We start from the raw sequence: 20,546 nt of genomic DNA, 5'->3' as shown, positions 1-20,546 counted from the left end.
TCCCTTGTGCTCAGTCCGCTTGGTGCATAGATCCCCTCGTCGTGACCGCTTTGGTTGCTATACCTTTCCTACGAGTTCTTTCGTTCTATTTGTTTAGCAACTTCATACAGAGCCTTGTCTTTCTCCCACATTAAAGCTCTTGTTTGATGACCAGGCAGAGTATATCCTGCTTAAAAAGAACTTCCTCTTAGGCAAGTTGGCGGTGTCTTCTTCGAGCGTAAAAATATATACTCGACACACGGTGCATGGCTGCTGTTTTCGGAAGTCCCTTTTTATGCGCCAAACACCCCCCCCCCCCCCCCCCCCATTTCATGAGCGTTTATTCCGACTTCAACCCACACCTTAGCGTAGAACACGAGCATGATATGCTAACTCTAAATGCCTACCATTTTGTCAGCACGGACGAACCTGACTTGCGAAGGTGACTTGGCAAGCGAATGTTGTGGAGCCTCGCTTTACGCCAAGTAAGTTTGTTTATTTATGTAGGCTTACTTTGTTTAGACTAGCGTGCGCTGTAGCTGGTCGATTCACGCGTGAGAGAGTCACAGCAAAAAACTTTTACTTTTTATATAGGTTTCTTCCAAGTGCAACAGAAAGAAAACAAAAGAATGTAAACTCACAACATGTAGTAAGCTCATTAAGTCTCTATAAATGGCTAAATTAATGTTAATGAAAGCTCTTTCTATATTTCAGAAACAACTTATAGGTATAAGTTTTCTTTGTTGCTCATGGTTTCATATTCTACAATAAGAAAACAAAAAAAGGACAGCCCACTTCTAGGCAAGATTTCTTAAAACCCTGTTTTCTTCCAGTCTATAGACGAGAGCCCGACCATCTGGCGCCTTCACTGGTATACCCTCGCTCCCAGAGATGCCATAATTTGTTTGGAACTGCCAAGGCGTGCCTCACCAGCATAGGGAGCAGTGGCTCTGGGACTTAAAATGTGAAAAAAAAAAACTGTCCGTTCACGCTGTGCTAGCTTATAAAAAGTTATTTGGGTACCACTGCACCGTCTTCGGTTGCAAAAACAACCAGAGCAAGAGTAAGATATTACCAAGCACAGTCTGTGAAGATCTCAACATGATGCGGCAATTGTGCAGATGTGGTGTATCTTGATTGCACAGACTTCTATCCGCAACGAAAAACGCCGAGCTCCACCGCCAGGGCATATGTATAATCGCAATCGGCAGGAAGAACTACGAGTCCAGTAAAGTTGTACGAGTAAATATAATTATTGCGTTTACCAAAGCACGACCTCTGTCGTTCCGCTTTACAGCAGTGTTTTGCATGCAGTATGACTGTATAGCGCGCGGCAGCAAATCATTGCCGTGCTTTTTCGCAGGCTACATGGCAGTAATAGTATACGACTCACGCGTGGATGCAAGCAGCATTCACGTATACAAATATAATGGCGTACTATATAGCGATGCAAAGAGACGTGAACGGAGCAAAAAGCATAGCTTTCGACTCAGTCGAACTGCGGCATGTCTTGATTCATTAGGGCGAATCTGTGCTTTCGGTCGGTGTCAGCGTAGCATTTTAAAATTTTGTTCTGATTGGCACTTTCGCAACGCATGTGTTGTGAGTGCCTGGCTTGAGGGGTAAATGATAAATACATGCAGTGGATGTGCGCAAGTTGGAGCGAAATTCTAGCGCTATGTTACCGCCGACTTACAGCACAAATTCTGCCTTGCCACAGCCAAGGCACGCCGCAGTGCCACTGAGTCAAAAGCAACGCTTTACGCTGTTCGTGTTTCTTTCAATCGCAATAGTACGTACCTGATGAAGTTGCTACGGAAGTCTGCAATACACGTGCTGTAGACATTCCGGACTGTCGAGGAATGTCTTATCGACGTTTCACGCGAAATAAAACCGATAGTCTAGGAGAAGAAGAGCGCGAAACATCCTTACAGCCGGACTTTTGTTGTGCCGTTTCGTGTTTGATTTGCGGAGCGTCTGCTCGTGTGGCAGTGCATGGGTGTCGCTTCGCCGCGCTGGCAACAGCAAGGATGTTTCGCGCTCTTCTTCTCGTGGACTTCCGTGATGATTTCGTGCGAAACGTCGATAAGAGCTCCCTCGTTCATTCGCGGGGTTTGAGGTTAAAAAACCACCAAATGATTACGAGAGACGCCGTTGTGGAGGGCTCCGGAAATTTCTCCCGACTGGGGTTCTTGAACGTACATCCAAATCTGAGCACACGGGCCTACAGCGTTTTCGCCTCCATCGAAAATGCAGCCGCCGCAGCCCGGATTCAATAGCGCGAGCTGTGGTTCAGCAGTTGAGTACCTTAGCCACTAGACCACCGCAGCAGGGCGAGATCTTCCTTGACAGCCTAGAATGTTTACAGTGCGTGCATTTCAGACTACGGAAGCAACTTCTTCAGGCACGTACTATCGCGATTGAAACAAACGCAAACAGCAGAAAGCATTGCTTTCTTTTCAGTCGAACTGCGGCATGCCTTGGCTGTGGCAAGGCACTCTGCCAGTTTGACTGCGGCGTGCCTTGTTAGCAGCAGGTAGCCGGCGTCCACGCAGCGCTAGAAGCTCGCTCGGGTTTGCACTCATGCACCGCATGTGTTCATCATTTGCCTGTCAATCTGGCTACATCAAATACACCCGTGGTGCGAAAGTGCGAGCCAGAGCAAGGTTTTATAATGCTGCGATGATGCCGGCTGAAAGCACAGACTCACCTTGTGACACTCGAGACACGTCGCAGTTTGACCGAGTCGAAAGTCACGCTTTCCGCGCCGTTCACGTCTCTTTGAATTGAGATAGTACGCAGTAACAATTGTACTAAACTGCCGTGTTGCATGCATCCACGCGTGACGCGTAATATATCCTATAATTGGCATGCGGCCTGCGAAGGAGTACGGCAATGATTTGCGGCCGCGTATTACATGCATACTGCATTGAAATCGCTGCTGTAAAGCGGAACAGCTGCAGTGTCGTGCCTAAATAAATGCAATAAGTATACTTCCTCGAACACTTTTACTGGGCTAGCAGTTTTTCCGGCTCATTGCGATTATACCGCCTGAAGATGAAGCTCGGCGTTTTTCGTTGCAGGTGGAAATTCGTGCTAACTGAAAACACCGGACCGGCATGATTCCCGCGTAGTGTTGTGATTTTCATAGACAGTGCTCATTAATATCTTCATCTTGCGCTGATTGTTTTAACATCCAAAGGTGGTGTAGAGGCGACAAGACGATATATTCTAGGTGGTAGTGGCGTTTATAGGCGCTTTCTCGTATTTTCTAAAGTCCCACAGACGCTGCTCGCCGTTTTAACTCCGTGCCACTGATACACGCTTTGGCAGTTCAGACATCTTAGAGCGAGATTATATGCGCCGGCGGCCAAGTGCCTGGGTGCGAGATAAGCATGCACCTGATTTTTTTTCCACATTACTAAAATGGTTTTTCAGCGCTGCCTTTCCCATTAAGTTTAATTTAAGCCTGTTAAAATTATACTGCTGTAACTATCGAGATAACTGCAAGAAAAAAAGTTATTGAACGCAAAAATATGCGCAGCTACTCATGAACGCAAAGTTTAGCAAGTCTCAACATTTAATTGACTCAACTTATCGGGCTTTTCACAGGGCATCGAATAGCAGTAGGTCATTGGTGTAGCGTGTACAAAACTAGCGACTCTATTGAGTTTGTTTATAGTGTTTTTAGCTTGGTTAAATGATCGTACACGCATGATTGCATAGTACTTACGTGTATGTTGAGACAACTCACCTCCACGTATCAAGCAGGTACTTTAAAAAACAGCACTGGACAGATGTGTCAGTGGGGAGGGCAGTCAAACAAGCATGAGAATGAAAGAGAAGGGACTACGAGAGCAAGAAAAACAGTGAACACAGTATCAATGGAGCAAATTCCTCGTCGACATTACTCGAACCAATCTTGATTTTACAAGGTCCGCTTGAGAAGTTGGCCGAGTGGCGTTTGCCTGGGGTAGCGGCGTTGAAAACGAATCTGTAGTTTCCGGTACCGCAAAAACGAGCGTGGCACAAACGCGTATGGCAAAACGAACGCTTTCTTCCGCATCGCGTGGTTCACCGCGCAGTCAGTATCGACAACTCAGTGCAATCGCGAAAAGTAATAGATTCGAAGGAAACGGATCATTCTTCAAATAGCGCCATTTGTCTGGCGAGGGCGTGAAACGGGAAAAAAACGTGAATAGGAGGTTACACGTGCGTGCATTAAAAAAGGGCCATTGAATAAATAACTTGAATGAATAAATAAACAATGGAAAGGCGGTTGTTTGAATGTTCTGTAGTTTCTTTTTGTAATGCGCTGTTTTTTTTTTGTTTTACAGTGCTCCTCATAAACTAAATGAGCCATAAGTGAAATGATTGGCTAACAAGCCTATCTCCGCCTTGGGAACTGCATTCACGTAACAGGGATTCATATACAAAGAGTTAATCTTAGAAATTATGCGCAGTGTATAGTCTAACACACTTCAGCGCTCTTGCTTACTCTCTATACGTCCATGAGTAGATGTTTGACTGCGCTATTGGGGTGCCGGAAAAGCAGCTTATACATTCACATGCATCAGCTACCATGGCTGCCGAACGGATGACCGAACGGTGAAGGCCAGGGCCGGCTGCGCCCACCGCGTTTTTTAAGAAGCGAACGGCTTCGCCCACCGGTCTAACAGCAGTCTGTGTCGTACCTAGAGCATTGGCCAGAGTCGCTGATTAAGTGCGCTCGGTCAGTTCTTGGCACTGGTGGACGGATCTTCAGGAGAGGCACCCGGATCGCATATATTACAGTGCCCGCCACGCCGGAAGTGGACATCAAAGTTTGCCGAGAGGCACAGCGCGATACGGAGGCAGGAAATTAAATAGGTGGCGTCAATCGAATGGCCGAGAGCAGCGCAAACAGAAGAACTCGCCTAAGGAGAGAGACGAGCAGTCGCCGCTACCAGCCGTCGGCTGCTCGTCAGTAATAATTGGGTCTTCTCACAAGAGATCAAGAGGCGGTGCTCGGCTCAGATGGTGGGGAGGGGGTGAGGGAAATAGGGGCGGGTGAGGGGGGTTGGACATACTCTGACAGGGTTGCGATCCAAGTGGCCCTAGCTGTTGACGGAGGTGTCAAGCCGAGATTTGCTCACGGTTGGCGGCAGCCGTCCACCGGGCGCTTGCAGCTGTCAGCTATACATTTAAAAGCTGCAATTACGCGCAGCCCAACTGGGTCCCGGCCAAGTGGCTTCGGGGCTCAAGCAGCGCAATAAGGAGCTCCTGCCGACTGGGACGCGCAGTGTACACGGTCCGAGCGGAGATCGCACGGAAGGAGGGACAAACGTCGTGACGCTGGCTTCCTTTGCCGCCGGGCGCATGGTCACTAAGAAAAAAAAAAGGCGAGACGTAAACAAGCTCGCCTGCAGTCACGCACTTCAGGCCCAATTCCTTAAAACGTGATGAGCCAGTACTTTCTGAAATATTGGTGGCACTGCTCATCAACGTTCACGCAACAGGAATGTGTGCTTCCGGTGACCGCGCTGACATTCGAGAAAGGCGCGCAGCAATAATTTTTGCCTAAAGGGCGTTTATTGTCGTCCTAGCGGCGCATCAAATGCTGTGTTGTGGTAGGTGTCTGTGACAATCTATATTACAAAAAAAATTAAACAAATTTTAACTTTGCGCCCATCCTGTGCCCTCTCCTTCATCCGTGTTTTTTAGCGCAACCAAAATATGTGTTGTGCACACGGTATTTCATTTAGACCTTAACGTGGTACCGGTACACTACAAAATAGAATGACTGCATGTAACTTTCAAGTCACCGCACTATCATAGCGGCCGAGTTAGCGAATTGCAAGAATTCGGTGAAGCGTCAATTATTGCTTACATTGCACAAGCATCCTTTCTTTCTTACTCGAAACCATCTCCATATCACGTTCTCCCCAAGCTGTCGACACTTGCGCACAGTACCGCGGTATGTAACTCCAGAAACACTCCTTCGATTGTGATCTAACAAGCTCTGACTCTGTTTTGCTTACGCTTGATCTTGCAGACAAAAATTGAGCAAGAAACCAGTGAAAGACCTTATTATTCGCCTTAATTCTCTGATAGCGGTCCTAACAGGTTGGCGTTATATCGGCTATAGTTATAATGGTTTGCAAAGCGTTTCATCCACTTCAAAGATAACACATCAAAGTTTGCATTTAAAAAAGAAAAATTAACCAGTACAGGACTGGCGTTATGATTGCTACCTGCGAAATTTGGGTGTTTGAATGTGAAAGGTGTAAAGAAAAAGAAAGCGAGAGAGACAGGGAGCACTTATACTCAACCTCACAGTCAGTCGCTCGTGTGAGGTGTACGACACCATTATAAATCTTGTGTTCTTATTGTCTTCCTCGGTATGTTTCGTTTTTATTGCTCTTTTTCTCTCTTTCTAAAACCTCTTTTTCATCCATATTTCACCACCCCAGTGAAAGATAACAAACAGTATGCTGATATCTGGTCCACCTACCGGCCTTACTCTTAAACTCTTTCAACTGCCGCCTAAGCAAAAACAATTGTTGCTAAAAATGTAACCATGTCTTCGTCCCCCTTATCGGCAATGATTTCTTGTACATCGTATTGTATATAAATGACAGACATTATACGCAAGCTGATGGTTTTTTCCCATATGAGAAAGTTCTGTCGATGGTAAGTAAATTTAGACTCAGGTACGTGGTAGACGTCAGCTCTTCTTTCTACGCAATCACCAAGCCACTAAACTCAATATTATTTAGGACGATTATGCCTGTGTGTGTTCTTGGCTGGAACGATTTTAATCATCTTTGTTAGGCAGTGCTTTCCCGTCATCTCAACTGGATTTCTTGAGGAGGCAGAAGTTAACCGCACGAAGATTCGATCGCGTTTATCCATTGCATTGTGAGGAAGTGACGTCGAAAGAAAAGATCCACACGCTCACATCGCGCGTGATGTTGCCAGATCTACGTGGAACATATCTGGTTTATTTCACACCCGTACTTCTACGCCTGAACCAATTCCTACTACTCAGAATTCCACCTGTACTACCACGATGCGAGGCTACCTTTCTCCTTTCTGTGCTGCATGTGACGTGGCGTGTCATTGGCAAACGGTTTGCTAGCCGCGTCGAAATGGTCGACAGTGCTCACTGCGACCATTGTGGGAGCGAAGAAATCATGGGACTTATCTTGTGTGATTGCCCTAAGTATAACCATCACAAACAGCCCCTCCCTGCAATGTAGGCGCACGTCGGCGATCAGCCGCTTTCTGGACAATCCATATTGAAATGACGGCAACCTGGAACTTCACACTAGAAAGCGATGTCGTTGCTGTAGTTCTGCGAGCGACGTGCCTTGTCAGATGATTGAGACACCCTTGCGAGTTTGTGTTTTTACTTGTCTCTTTCAGTCTCTCATTTTTCTCTTTCCTACTTTTCTGCCTATCTTCAATCTTTCCCCGGCGCTAAGTAGCAGACCATATACCTATATTTTTCTTGAGGTTAAGCTCCCTGCCTTTCCGTGTTACATGTATCTCTCTCTCTTCAGATAGACGGAAGACTAAAAAAAAGAAAGAAGGGTTGACAGACCAGCCTATTTATTGCTTAGCATTGTACATTCCGCGCGTTACTTCTCAGCAAACAACAATCCTGAGGCAACCACACGTTGTGAAATATGCACTCTAAAAATATGTTATAATTTACGATGTCGTCCAACTTATTTGACACAAATTGCTTGCTTGTGCAAAAAAAAGAAAAATCGTGTGAGCCCAAACACATGCTCTCTGGGTACCTCACTATCTATGGAAGGAGACATATTGCATTTGTGTTTCATAAGCGTTTTATGCTGCGAAAGATTTCGCTGTTGGCTAGCGTTCGCACTGCAATGCAAGAATATTTGTGCGCAGGTGTTTTTCACAGAAGCCAGGACATCGGCCTCCGATTAAGCACATGTGTCTCGATAGTGAACGTCGAAGAGTATCTACTGCCAAACATAGTGCACGGCTCTCTATGGAGAGGACAACAAAGAATGAGCCAAGCTTTGCCTGTGACTGCTCAGTTTTCGGCACTGCCAGCGCTTCCATTGTATGGAGCTCCGAAATCACTGCGGAAACACGGCCGCTCGGGCCGGAAGCAATCAGTTCGCTCAGAGACTCTCATCGTAACCCCCCCTGCAGAAAGGTTCGCCCCGTGAATCCTGTCTCTCCGGGCTCTCAGTGCAGCCTTGTAGCTTCTGCTGTTACCTGACCACTTTTGCGCACCACTCCGCGTGCAACTGTGGATTGCAACATTGCCGCAAAATTTTTGTTTCAGTTGTCCGCGTGAGAATACGTCAAGTGGCATGCTGGAGAAAAGTATTATACATAATGAAAAAAAACAGCAGCATGTTTGAGGTTGAGTCTGCGCGAAACCTATTAGCTTTGGAAACGTCTTGAATGCAGCTTCATGGCATATTTGGTATTCAGTAACTATATGTTTATTGTTATTTTGTTTTTGTTTTTAAGTAGGGCAAAGTCAGCATGGTTATGTGTTTATTTGTCTTCTTAATGTTTCCAGATGGCGTCCTTTTAACAGACAAAGAGATCAGACAGATAATTACAAATAACAATGGTGCTCACATCAAATTTTTTTTTTGTTTTGCTACTACCTCAATTTTTCGATACCAGGGCGTATACTTTGAAGCGAACTAAATTCTCATCAGACTTGCGACTGATTGAAACAGAAAAAAAAACAATTTGTGAAATCCGCAAAAAAGTGTACGGATGGAGAACACATGTGCGATATATCTAAGGCCTTACTGCACGATAGATTCTTCATTTAGCTAAATCAGTCAATAGGGCAGAGTAGAGGCGCCTAATGCATTCCATTGGTTATGCTGGTTTCATTTCTCCTCTGTTTTAGACCACGTTGTTCATTTGTTGTGCCTTCTTCCAGAGTTCACATTTACATTGAGAATTCGACATTTTCTGTGTTTTTTTTTTACTTTTGGTTCGTAACGGCAGAATGATGCCATAACTGCCCGCATTTCTTGGCTAAGCAGTCACAGTTGTATGCATCGCTTTTAAAAGCAGTATTTTTAGGGTCGTGCGTATTTTGTTAAGAAGCCCACTAGATCACATTTGAGCTTAGCCATGTGAACGACGGGTACGTAAGCTGACTGGAGGAAAGTAGCGAGGAAGCAATTGGAAAGAAAGATGCAGAAACAGCGTATAACACCGCAAAGAGAATGATATTGCGTGCTAACTGAGATTCACTGACACTGCGGGAAGGTATACGTGCGGCGAGTTCACCAGTGATTGAGTTTTGCTCGCCGCGAGCAATTCTTCATGACAGACAAGAAATTACATGGCACGGCTAGTCTCAGCTTTCTCTGTATACAGGCTGCTACAAGCGAGCATCGAAAAAGTGCAAGCGAAGTGAGATCAGTGTGATCTCTCCCAACCAGGCGTCACGCAGAATGTACCACCCTTGTGCGCGAAATCCTCAGCGGCAGTCGGCGCGGACCGTCCGTAGCTCATATATATGCTTTAGGGCATTGTCTACAAGGCGTATAAACCAGAGCTTGCCGCCCGCGCTTTGTTCCTCGGTGGTCGGGAACAGCCGGCCACAACGACCGGCCTAATCCTCAGTGACGGTTCACTAAATCTTAAGAACCAATACAATTACTCTCACTTTGGCGGCATCGATTTATTAGAGCGTGCCAAGGACTTCTTGTAGGCCGGAGGAAGCTTTCCCGTCTCGAGCCAAAGCCTTTTCCGGCACATTGTGAACGCCCTGAGCCCCGGACGGCCGGACGTGGCGCTTCTGTTCAGCGGTGTGCGCGCCATGGAAAGGAAAGCGAGAAGTGCGCGGGAGAAGTGGCTGCCTTGGTGACCGAACAAACTCAAGAGCAAGGCATAGGACGGTGGTACCAATCGAATCGCGGTGCGCAGCGGTGCATGCGCGGCTTTGGTGACATGTTCTCTTGCCTCACCGCCTCATCTCACTCTCCTTTTTGTTCAATTCTGCGCCTCCACCTATAATAAGCTCCCTGCGCTTTTCGCGTTTCTAGGTGCACTACCATCCAAATGCTTACCAAGATCTCAAACTCAAAAACTGGCTGAACTAGATTGGCAGTGTGTACCTTGAAGATAACGAATCAATCATCATTATAACAAAAAAAGCAAAAAAGTGATAAAAGTGTTAAAAGTAAAAAACCGCCAGGACAGCGTGGAACGCGAAGCACTTTCATAGCGAAACCTCAAGGAGCAGCCTTTCTGAGCCCTTTTTTAACACTCTTTGGGTAGATGCTGCAAGCATCCTAGCACGCTACCCACTTCGCCATTAATCATTGTGTAGTAGGCAGCCATTCATTATGCCACCCTTCGTCATTCTTCAGAGAAGTATGGTACCCGCTACACACTTCCAAGGAACTTCGCGCAATATTTCTCGTGCTGGGGCTGACGGCGATGAATAATTATGCCAGAAGCTTTTGTAATCCCCACTACACTGCACAGTGGGTATGCATCACAGTTATTAGGCGAACAAGATCAAACTTCTGTAAAGGGTTAAAGCATTAGACGACCCACTCGATGTGCAATTCGCATTATGTGACACCTGGTTCTTCTTTTGCTGTTCTAAAACGCTTTATTACTCAAATTAACGCGATTGTTTCCCGACATCAAGGCTGCCTAAGACAAGTTTGCAAAGATGTTCCAAGCGCCATTGTGGCTCAGTGGTAGAGTGCTCATTGGTACCCGTATTGAAATCCCATTGTGCCCTTGGTGCTTTATTATTATTTATGTTTTCTATTTCTTATTTCGCGCGATAGTGCTTACGGACACCAGCGGCGGGGGTGGACAACTAAGGGGAGAATGCTGCCCGTGTTGTGATCTCATAAGAGCTTCAGCTGTAAAACATTGCATAGGATATATGCAGCTGTCAACTTACCATACCTTTTCCAACAATGTTCATCACGACTCAGTACAAGCGTGCAAGTATGTTTGAGGCTCATCATTGCATTCAGGTTATTCAGTGGGGAATAATCAAAATTTGAGAGATTTAACACAAATAATGCAAGCAATAACAACTGAAAAATAACGAAAGCAGATATGAGACACGTTACAGAATATACTTAAAGCGCAAGCCTCTAGACATTAATTCCATTGCACCCACCACGAGGGTCTAGTGGCTAAGGCACTCGGTCACGGCCAATCGAATCCCGGCCACGATGGCTACATTTTCGATGGAGGCCGAAATTCTTGGGCTCATGTGCTTAGATTTAGGTGCACGTTCAAGAACCTCAGGTGGTACGAACTTCTGGACCCCTCCACTACGGCGTCTCATAATCATAACGTGGTTCTAGGACGTTCATCATCAGCCTGACTACGTCCACTGCAGGACAAAAGCCTCTCCCGTGTTCCGCCAGTTAACCCGGTCCTGTGCTTGCTGCTGCCAATTTATACCCGCAAACTTCTTAATCTCATCTGCCCACCTAACCTTCTGTCTCCCCCTAACCCGCTTGCCTTCTCTGGGAATCCAGTTAGTTACCCTCAACGACCAGCGGTTATCCTGTCTACGCGCTACATGCCCAGCCCATGTCCATTTCTTCTTCTTGATTTCAGCTATGATATCCATAACCCCAGTTTGTTCCCTAATCCACTCTGCTCTCTTCTTGTCTCTTAAGGTTACACCTACCATTTTTCTTTCCATTGCTCGCTGCGTCGTCCTCAATTTAAGCTGAACCCTCTTTATAAGTCTCCAGGTTTCTGCTCCGTAGCTAAGTACCGGCAAGATACAGCTATTATATACGTTTCACTTGAGGGATAGTGGCAATCTACCTGTCATAATTTGAGAGTGCTTGCCAAATGTGCTCCACCCCATTCTTATTCTTCTAGTTACTTCAATCTCGTGGTTCGGCTCCGCGGTCATTACCTGCCCTAAGTAGACATAGTCTTTGACAACTTGAAGTGCACTATTACCTATTTCGAAGCGCTGCTCTTTTCCGAGGTTTTTGTACAATACTTTCGTTTTCTGCAGATTCATTTTAAGACCCACCTTTCTGCTCTCCTTGTCTAACTCCGTAATCTTGAGTTGCAATTCATCTCCTGAGTTACTCAGCAATACAATGTCATCGGCGAAGCGCAGGTTACTAAGGTACTCTCCATTAACTCTTATCCCAAGCTGTTCCCATTCTAGGCTTCTGAAAACCTCCTGTAAGCACACAGTAAATAGCAGCACGGGGGAGATTGTGTCCCCCTGCCTTACATCCTTCTTAATTGGTATTCTGATGCTTTCTTTATGAAGCACTATGGTAGCAGTTGATCCCCTGTATATTTATTCCAGGATGTTTATATATACTTCATCGACGCCCTGATTCCGCAGTATCTGCCTGACGGCTGATATTTCTACTGAATCGAATGCCTTCTCGTAATCTATTAAGACTGTGTATAGTGGTTGGTTATATTCTGACCATTTCTCTATTACCTGATTGATAGCATGAATGTGGCCGATTGTTGAGTAGCCTGTTTGAAATCCTGCTTGTTCTTTTGGTTGATTGAGTTCTAATGTTTTCTTTACTCTGTTAGCAATTACCTTTGTAAATAGCTTGTATACTACAGAGAGCAAGCTAATCGGCCTGTAACTCTTCAAGTCCTTGTCATCTCCTTTCTTGTGTATTAAATGATGTTAGCGTTCTTCCAAGACTCTGGTACTCTTCCCGTCAGGAGACACCTCGTAAACAGGGTGGCTAGTTTTTCTAACACAATCTGTCCTCCATCTTTCAGCAGATCTGATGTTACCTGATCCTCACCAGCAGCTTTGCCTCTTTGCATGCTCTCCAAAGCTGTCCTGACTTCTTCTATCAATAATGGTGGGGTGTCATCTGGGTTACTGCTAGTTCTTGTAGTATTAAAGTCGTGGTTGTCCTGGCTACTGTACAGATCTCTGTAAAACTCCTCCGCTATTTTAACTACCTATCCATATTGGTAGTTATTTTGCCTTCTTTGTCCCTTAGTGCATACATCCGATTTTTGCCTATCCCAAGTTTCCTCTTCATTGCTTTGACGCTTCCTCCGCTTTTCAGAGCGTGTTCAATTCTCTCCATGTTATACCTTCTTACATCAGACCCCTTACGCCTATTAATCAACTTCGAAAGCTCTGCAAGTTCTATTTTGTCTGTTGTACTTGAGATTTTCGTGATTTGACGCTTCTTATTGAGATTCTTCGTTTCCTGGGAAAGCTTGCCAGTGCCCTGTCTAACTACCCTGCCTCCAACTTCAACTGCACACTCCGTAATGATACTCGTCAGATTATCATTCATTGTATCTATGCTAACGTTGGTTTCCTCACTAATAGCCGAGTACCTGCTCTAAAGTGAGACTCTGAATTCCTATACTTTCCCTCTCAGTGCTAGCTCATAGATTGGCTTCTTGCGCATCAGTTTCTATCGTTCCTTCTTCAAGTCTAGGTGAATTCGAGACCGCACCATTCTATGGTCACTGCATCGTACCTTTCCAACCACTTCCACATCCTTCACGATGCCTGGGTGTACACTCATTATAAAGTCTATTTCGTTCATATTTTCGCCAATAGGGCTCCTGCATGTCCACTTGCGGTTTCCTCGTTTTCAGTAGAAGGTATTCAAAACCTGTAAATTATTGTGTTCTGCGATTTCTACTAGTACCTCTCCCCTGGAATTTCTAGTACCGATGCCATAATCACCTTCTGCCTGGTCTCCAGCCTGATTCTTCCCTACCTTTGCACTAAAGTCTCCCATCAGTGTATTATACTGTTTTTACCTATCTCATTGCTGATTCCACGTCTTCATAGAAGCTTTCAACTGAAGCGTCGTCATGGCTGGATGTAGGTGCGTAAGCTTGTAGCACCGTCATCTTGTACCACTTATTGAGTTTAATTACGATACATACCACCCTTTCGTTAATGCTATAGTGTTCCTCTATGTTGCCAGCTATGTTTCTGTGAATTAGGAACGCCACTGCCAGTTCTCTTCTGTCAGCCAAGCTCCGATAGCAAAGGACGTACCATTCTGTAGCACCGTATAAGCCTCATCTGTCCTCCTAACCTCTCAGAGCCCTATTATATTCCATTTAACATCCTCTAGCTCCTCGAATAGTACAGCTAGACTTCCCTCACTAGATAAGGTTCTAGCGTTAAACGTTTCCAAGTTCAGGTTCCAATGGCGGCCTGTCCGGATCCAGAGATTCTTAGCACCCTCTGCTGCGTTGCAGATCTGACCGCCGCCGTGGTCAGTTGCTTCGCAGCTGCTGGGGACTGAGGGCCATGAATTATTTGACGTATGCATGTGGGAGGTAGTGGCCAGATACTGCAGCAGGGTGGCCAATCCTTTTCTGGTGAGGGAGTGCGTTCCCGGCGGTGGTTACCGGTGAGGCCGCACCCCAGGCCTCGTTATGCAGTTCCATCAACACGCGGATTTTTTTTATTCGGTTGGGAACTGCTCAGCACTGGGGTTTGAACCACGGACCTTTTGCATGCGAGGCGGATGCTCTAACAACTACGCCATCGCTGCTCTGGGGCGTTAAACCCCAATAATTAATAGTATTGTATTCTGTCGCAGGCAGCTCACTTACCTTCACTTTCAGAGATCTGTTTAGATTTCAATTGACGTTCATGGTGATTTACTACTCTGTCGATTGCCGGTGAAAGTCGTATTGCTTTTTTTTTTGTAGAAAAAAGTCACAGCTTTGCTTTAAAGGCGAAGCAATGAATGTGATAGGAACAAATTGGTAGGTCACGCGCAGGATGGAAAACAAATAAACATGTTCCCTGTGTTTCTTACGCACAAATGACGCACTAAACGTACTGACAGGTACAGATGAACGCGAATAAGTGTCTGAGTCGTTACTTCACTGTGTCTGAAAAGCGCGCCCTTTTCGCAAATGAGAACTGTGTAATGATTGCAGTGACCTTTGTTGTGCCCGGTAACTACAACACAATCATTCTGGTGAAAGTCCAAAGCCATCCAAGACAGGATCCTCCCCACCGCAAGATAAGGGCACGCCAGAGAGCTTCCGCCTCCCTCCCCTCCACAGGGCAAAGTACCCGTGGGAAATGGAAGCGTGTGCCACCACGTGCTCAATGCACCATTTTGATGGTAATGCTGAAAACACAATAGTCCCCCCGCCCCCCCCCCCCCCTGAGACGCCCGTCACCAGCAATAAATGGTAGATATAAATAGCTTGCCGTTTGAGCGTTCAAGGACCTGCTCTTCGGTGGCTGAGTGGCTAACGTCTACCACTCGTGTTACAGTGGCCCCTTGTTCGATTCCGCGCGCTGGAGTCGTTTTTCTGGAATATTTTTCTTTCTTGTGTTTTCATATATATAGCTACGTATACATATACGGCGAGTGACGGTGACGTCGACGTCCACGATGATGCCAACGCCAGCGGAAAAATCCAGCCTACAGTGTTCATATATTTGCTATCGCAATAAAAGTAAAGAAAATAGCTGCTGGCTGCCTATGTCAAAATACATGTGCTGACAGATAGGTATATAAGCTCTCCCACTTTGTGGTGTCCTTCAAATGCGAAACAAGGACCTGTTAACATTGTAATAAACGGACTCACATACGTATAGTTACGACGACAAAATATTGGTTTTGAAAAACACGAGTCGCGCGACAGAGTTTCAGTAAAGATACAGAAAATGCAACACGCTGGCCTGTATAAAAATCGCACGAGAATGAAAGTGCACGCCGGCCTTCTAGACCTGATTTGCTCTGCGGTGAAAGCAGCCCTTGATGCCACAGTAGTTTCATGCTACGCCCAGAGCCGTTCATTATTGTCACAAACTGCGTTAATTTTTGTTAGAAGGAGGACCTCGCACTTTTTATTCATGGAACAAAAAATAGGCATAGTGGCAGCAGATCTATCGCGGCCTCCTGTAATCCACATGTGACGAAGCTATATACGTTCTGCAGCAGGGTTAATGCATTCTCCGTGAGTGCGACGTTTCTTTTACTCCACATAGTGGTGCTCCCTCAGTATTGATTAAGGTTAATGTCCCGAAAGAATGTAATACATCCTTCAACACATTTCAACCAACGGGGGTCCAAAGAAGCAATCTGCGCCCATATTACAGTATTCCATACAGTATTACCCCTACGGGTACACGTTCTGCCGTCCACACTGCTGCCGACGTCGAGGCAAGGAGCTTAACACACAGCACGTCCCCTGGATACAGCTTTCGCTTCTCAGAGTGGTTGGAGGTTAGGTAAGACGTTTATTTAGTCAACCTAGAGCACGACACAGAATTGATGAAAAAAGGAAGTGAAAGAAAAGAAGTGTACTCATAGGAAAGAACACCATCTGTAGATTTAGAACCGACACCATTCAAAAACTGGCTCCAACGGGTGCCTTTGTGCACTGGGAATCAATACCAGTGCTACCCACTTTATAGAAGAACGATCTAGCCAGTTGACCCCCGCTACGTTTACTCACCGTGGTTCTCTGTCATCACTGCCGTTTGCACAATGCACCATCCCTCACGTCCCGCCTTCTCCTTTTATGTTCGAATGCTGCGGGCAAAGCAGCGAAGCTGTATATAGCTTCAGGCGGTCCCGTGGCGCAAACGCTCAATGCTCGCTATTCCTCACACCAGTAGTTCTCAAGCATGGTGGTCCCATTGAGCCTTGCTCTGCCAACAAATGCCTAAGAACACCACCCCCCTCTGCCTACCGCTTTTATTCAAGCATTTCCAGTTCAGTTCATGCTTCATTCACGTGCAATAAATTTAAAAGAAAGGACAAATAGAAATTTGTTCATTGACATGCAACTGAAGTTTCCTTGCATTTACTGCGCAGCCAGTGCGTTTTTGTTATGCACTGATATGAGCTTGTTGACACTCAAGTGTGTCATCATACAGGCTCTTCCATTAGATCGCACCTCGGGTTCATAGTCCAAGTGATTTGGCAAGGGCGGAACCAGAGAAAACTTATTAGTGGCTCGCGGAACCCCTAGGAGGGGCCTGTGGAACTCTCATGGTCCACGGAAACCACTTCGAGAAGCGATGGCTATTGAAGTAGTTTCTCGCACCATATTCGGATGGCAGCACCATTTGTGCCATGAGCGGGAAGCAATAAGGTATCGCTGACATTGGCCCTCAAGAAGCATGCGTGTGGTGGTTGCCTCACCGACTCACTATGCTTGAGGACAATAGGTGTCAAAAGTTTGATTTCTCGACTATACTCCGTTTCATACATCTGGTGAAACGCTGCGGAAGCTATGCAGGAAATTCGGCCAGCAAAACGTATAGCTCCACGCGTTTCGTGGTCACTCGCGTGACATCTGATTAATTCTGGTGTACCCTAGCGTTTCTTCGTGCTCCCCTTTGGCGCAACTTGCGAACAGAAAAAAAAGAGTAAGCACAAAATAACGCGGGTACCTAACTACCTTGTGCTGGCCTATCGTCCACTGACACTGAAAGTCCAGGTGGCCGCCATTGTGACGTACCCAGAATATAGAGCCTCTGTGTGAAGTCATTTGAATACGAAGCTATAGAGCCACATAATAGCACGTTCAACAGCGTTTTTCTTTGAAAGGCACACAATATCTTCAATCCCTTTTCGCCGTAATAACCAAAGAAAAACTAAATTATTGGTAATAAGAACGTTGAACTACTTCTTGTTGCGAAAGCAACGACTCAAAGAAGAGCTAGCTTCTACAACGTTGCACTTGATCTGTGAAGGTTAGGAAAGCCCAGAGATATTAACATAGAAAGGTTCGCTTTAATGAAATAACCTCCATAGAACATCTGATATATATATATATATATATATATATATATATATATATATATATAAGGGAAAGAAGTGTATACCTAAGGGCTCGTTTTTCCGTGTTTTAACACAATATTAATGAGATATAACAGACAGTAATGCCAAGGAATGTACAGGGGAAGTTATTAGAACCAATGGAATGTAAATAAGAAGAAAGAAGAAAGAAAAGTGGATGAAAAAATTACCAACTGTGAGCAGGAATCGAACCTACGACCTTCGAATTACGCGTTCGATGCTCTAACCACTGAGCTATCACAGCGGCCCTCCCTCCATCCGCTTTTTTGGGTTTATCTGTGAATTTAGAAGTAGGAGCGACAGTCAGCGCCATCTATAAGCCAAACAACGAGTGTGAAAACACTCTTATGCGCATGTTTGGCGTCACGTAGCACGTGAACTTATTATGAGCGGGCAGCTGATTAATTGTCCCTCTTATACAACCTAAACACACCAAGTCTGCCAGTACGAGACCCTGTTATATCTCATTATTATTGTGTTAAAACACGGAAAAACGAGCCCTTAGGTATACACTTCTTTCCCTTATTTCATTGAACGAGGGTCTCGTACTGGCAGACTTGGTGTGTTTAGGTTGTATAAGAGGGACAATTAATCAGCTGCCCGCTCATAATAAGTTCACGTGCTACGTGACGCCAAACATGCGCATAAGAGTGTTTTCACACTCGTTGTTTGGCTTATAGATGGCGCTGACTGTCGCTCCTACTTCTAAATTCACAGATAAACCCAAAAAAGTGGATGGAGGGAGGGCCGCTGTGATAGCTCAGTGGTTAGAGCATCGAACGCGTAATTCGAAGGTCGTAGGTTCGATTCCTGCTCACAGTTGGTAATTTTTTCATCCACTTTTCTTTCTTCTTTCTTCTTATTTACATTCCATTGGTTCTAATAACTTCCCCTGTACATTCCTTGGCATTACTGTCTGTTATATCTCATTAATATTGTGTTAAAACACGGAAAAACGAGCCCTTAGGTATAGACTTCTTTCCCTTATTTCATTGAACGAGGGTCTCGTACTGGCAGACTTGGTGTGTTTAGGTTGTATAAGAGGGACAATTAATCAGCTGCCCGCTCATAATAAGTTCACGTGCTACGTGACGCCAAACATGCGCATAAGAGTGTTTTCACACTCGTTGTTTGGCTTATAGATGGCGCTTACTGTCGCTCCTACTTCTAAATTCACAGATAAACCCAAAAAAGTGGATGGAGGGAGGGCCGCTGTGATAGCTCAGTGGTTAGAGCATCGAACGCGTAATTCGAAGGTCGTAGGTTCGATTCCTGCTCACAGTTGGTAATTTTTTCATCCACTTTTCTTTCTTCTTATTTACATTCCATTGGTTCTAATAACTTCCCCTGTACATTCCTTGGCATTACTGTCTGTTATATCTCATTAATATATATATATATATATATATATATATATAAGGGAAAAAAGTGTATACTTAAGGGCTCGTTTTTTCGTGTTTAACACAATATTATTGATATCTAACACACAGTAATGCCAAGGAATGTACAGGGGAAGTTATTAGAACCAATGGAATGTAAATAAGAAGAAAGAAAAGTGGATGAAAAATAACCAGCCGTTTTCATCCACTTTTCTTTCTTCTTATTTACATTTCATTGGTTCTAATAACTTCCCATATATATATATATATATAAATATATATATATATATATATATATATATATATATATATATATATATATATATATATATATATATATATTCCCAAACGTACTTGAAAAGAAAAAATACACAACTTAGCGGTTGTCTTAGTTTTATTTTCAACGGTTTCAACCAGTGACAAATACCAGTCCAAGATCGAAAGCCCATATATATAGAGGTCGGCTGTTCTTATTCTTATTCTGCTCATCGACTTACTCTCCTCCAGCCAGGTATGCGCCCGTGCCAGAGCACAGTTTTATTCATCAATACACTAGGCCACGCCACGTGCATACATTCCTCCCACAGATGGCCTTTCTCAGGCGGTGGTCGTCTCTTCGAAGATGAAAGTATTAAAGACCTAGGCCTTGAATCACCACAGGTAGAACCAAGGCCTCGGGGGGGCGCCATTGGCTGCCTCGCCAAGGCCGGTCGCAGCCACGATGCTTCTTGCTTTGAAATTCGGGTGAAGATGGTTCTGGTGAACGCTATTGAATATGTCGTGTGGGTCGTTACAGGCAAATTTTGCCTAAGGATATACGCCGGCGACTTCGTACAGGTTGTTATTCTTAGCTTTGATGGCTTGATGAAGGAACCTTTGCCCTACCACGCTCTCCTGTTCCACGGCCGCGACGAAGTAACATGCTGTCTGATGATCTTGTACCCCGGAGTTTATGCAGGTCAACGCCACTATGGCTGTACACCTCGCTGCCGTCGCCAGAGTTGTACGAACGCCACATCTTGCTGTTCCGTGCGCGCTGGTAGCCGTCTGGCCGATTCAAGTGGAATCCCCCGTTAATGCAGACTACCTCGTGGTGATCCGCATGGAATGCACTTCCCGTCATTGCTAGCAGTGCCACACGCCAGAGCGCCGGAAGGACTGATGCAGTCTTCATCCGTATCTGGTGCCTTGCTAGTTTCAGAGAAGGTGCGGTGGACAGATGTCATCAAAAAAGTCATGCCTTTCTTAAGTGCGTCGTCGGCAGCCATAGATTTATTGAGGAAGCACTCGCACACTCGGTCAATGACTGCCATGACGTAGGCAGGCCTCATTCTGGCTGGTCGCTAAGGTTGTTCTTGTTGCTGGACGTCTGTCACTGTGGTCG

At 45.4% G+C, this 20,546-nt stretch overlaps 1 protein-coding gene and 3 non-coding genes across 4 annotated transcripts in view; 2 read left to right on the top strand and 2 right to left on the bottom strand.

Moving 5' to 3' along the window:
- Positions 1–20,546, bottom strand: part of LOC142775671 (synaptogenesis protein syg-2-like) — a 459,706-nt gene that overhangs the window by 294,629 nt on the left and 144,531 nt on the right. The gene's annotated exons all lie outside the window — the stretch shown is intronic.
- On the bottom strand, positions 17,955–18,027 carry TRNAT-CGU (transfer RNA threonine (anticodon CGU)). The gene has a single exon. It is a non-coding gene; the product is annotated as a tRNA-Thr (tRNA).
- TRNAT-CGU (transfer RNA threonine (anticodon CGU)) lies at positions 18,533–18,605 on the top strand. Its single transcript has one exon. It is a non-coding gene; the product is annotated as a tRNA-Thr (tRNA).
- On the top strand, positions 18,995–19,067 carry TRNAT-CGU (transfer RNA threonine (anticodon CGU)). The gene has a single exon. It is a non-coding gene; the product is annotated as a tRNA-Thr (tRNA).

Source organism: Rhipicephalus microplus, chromosome X (assembly GCF_043290135.1).
Source record: "Rhipicephalus microplus isolate Deutch F79 chromosome X, USDA_Rmic, whole genome shotgun sequence".
Lineage (NCBI taxonomy): Eukaryota > Metazoa > Arthropoda > Arachnida > Ixodida > Ixodidae > Rhipicephalus > Rhipicephalus microplus.
Note: the sequence above shows the minus strand (reverse complement) of the source record. Positions and strands in the feature narration are given on the sequence as shown.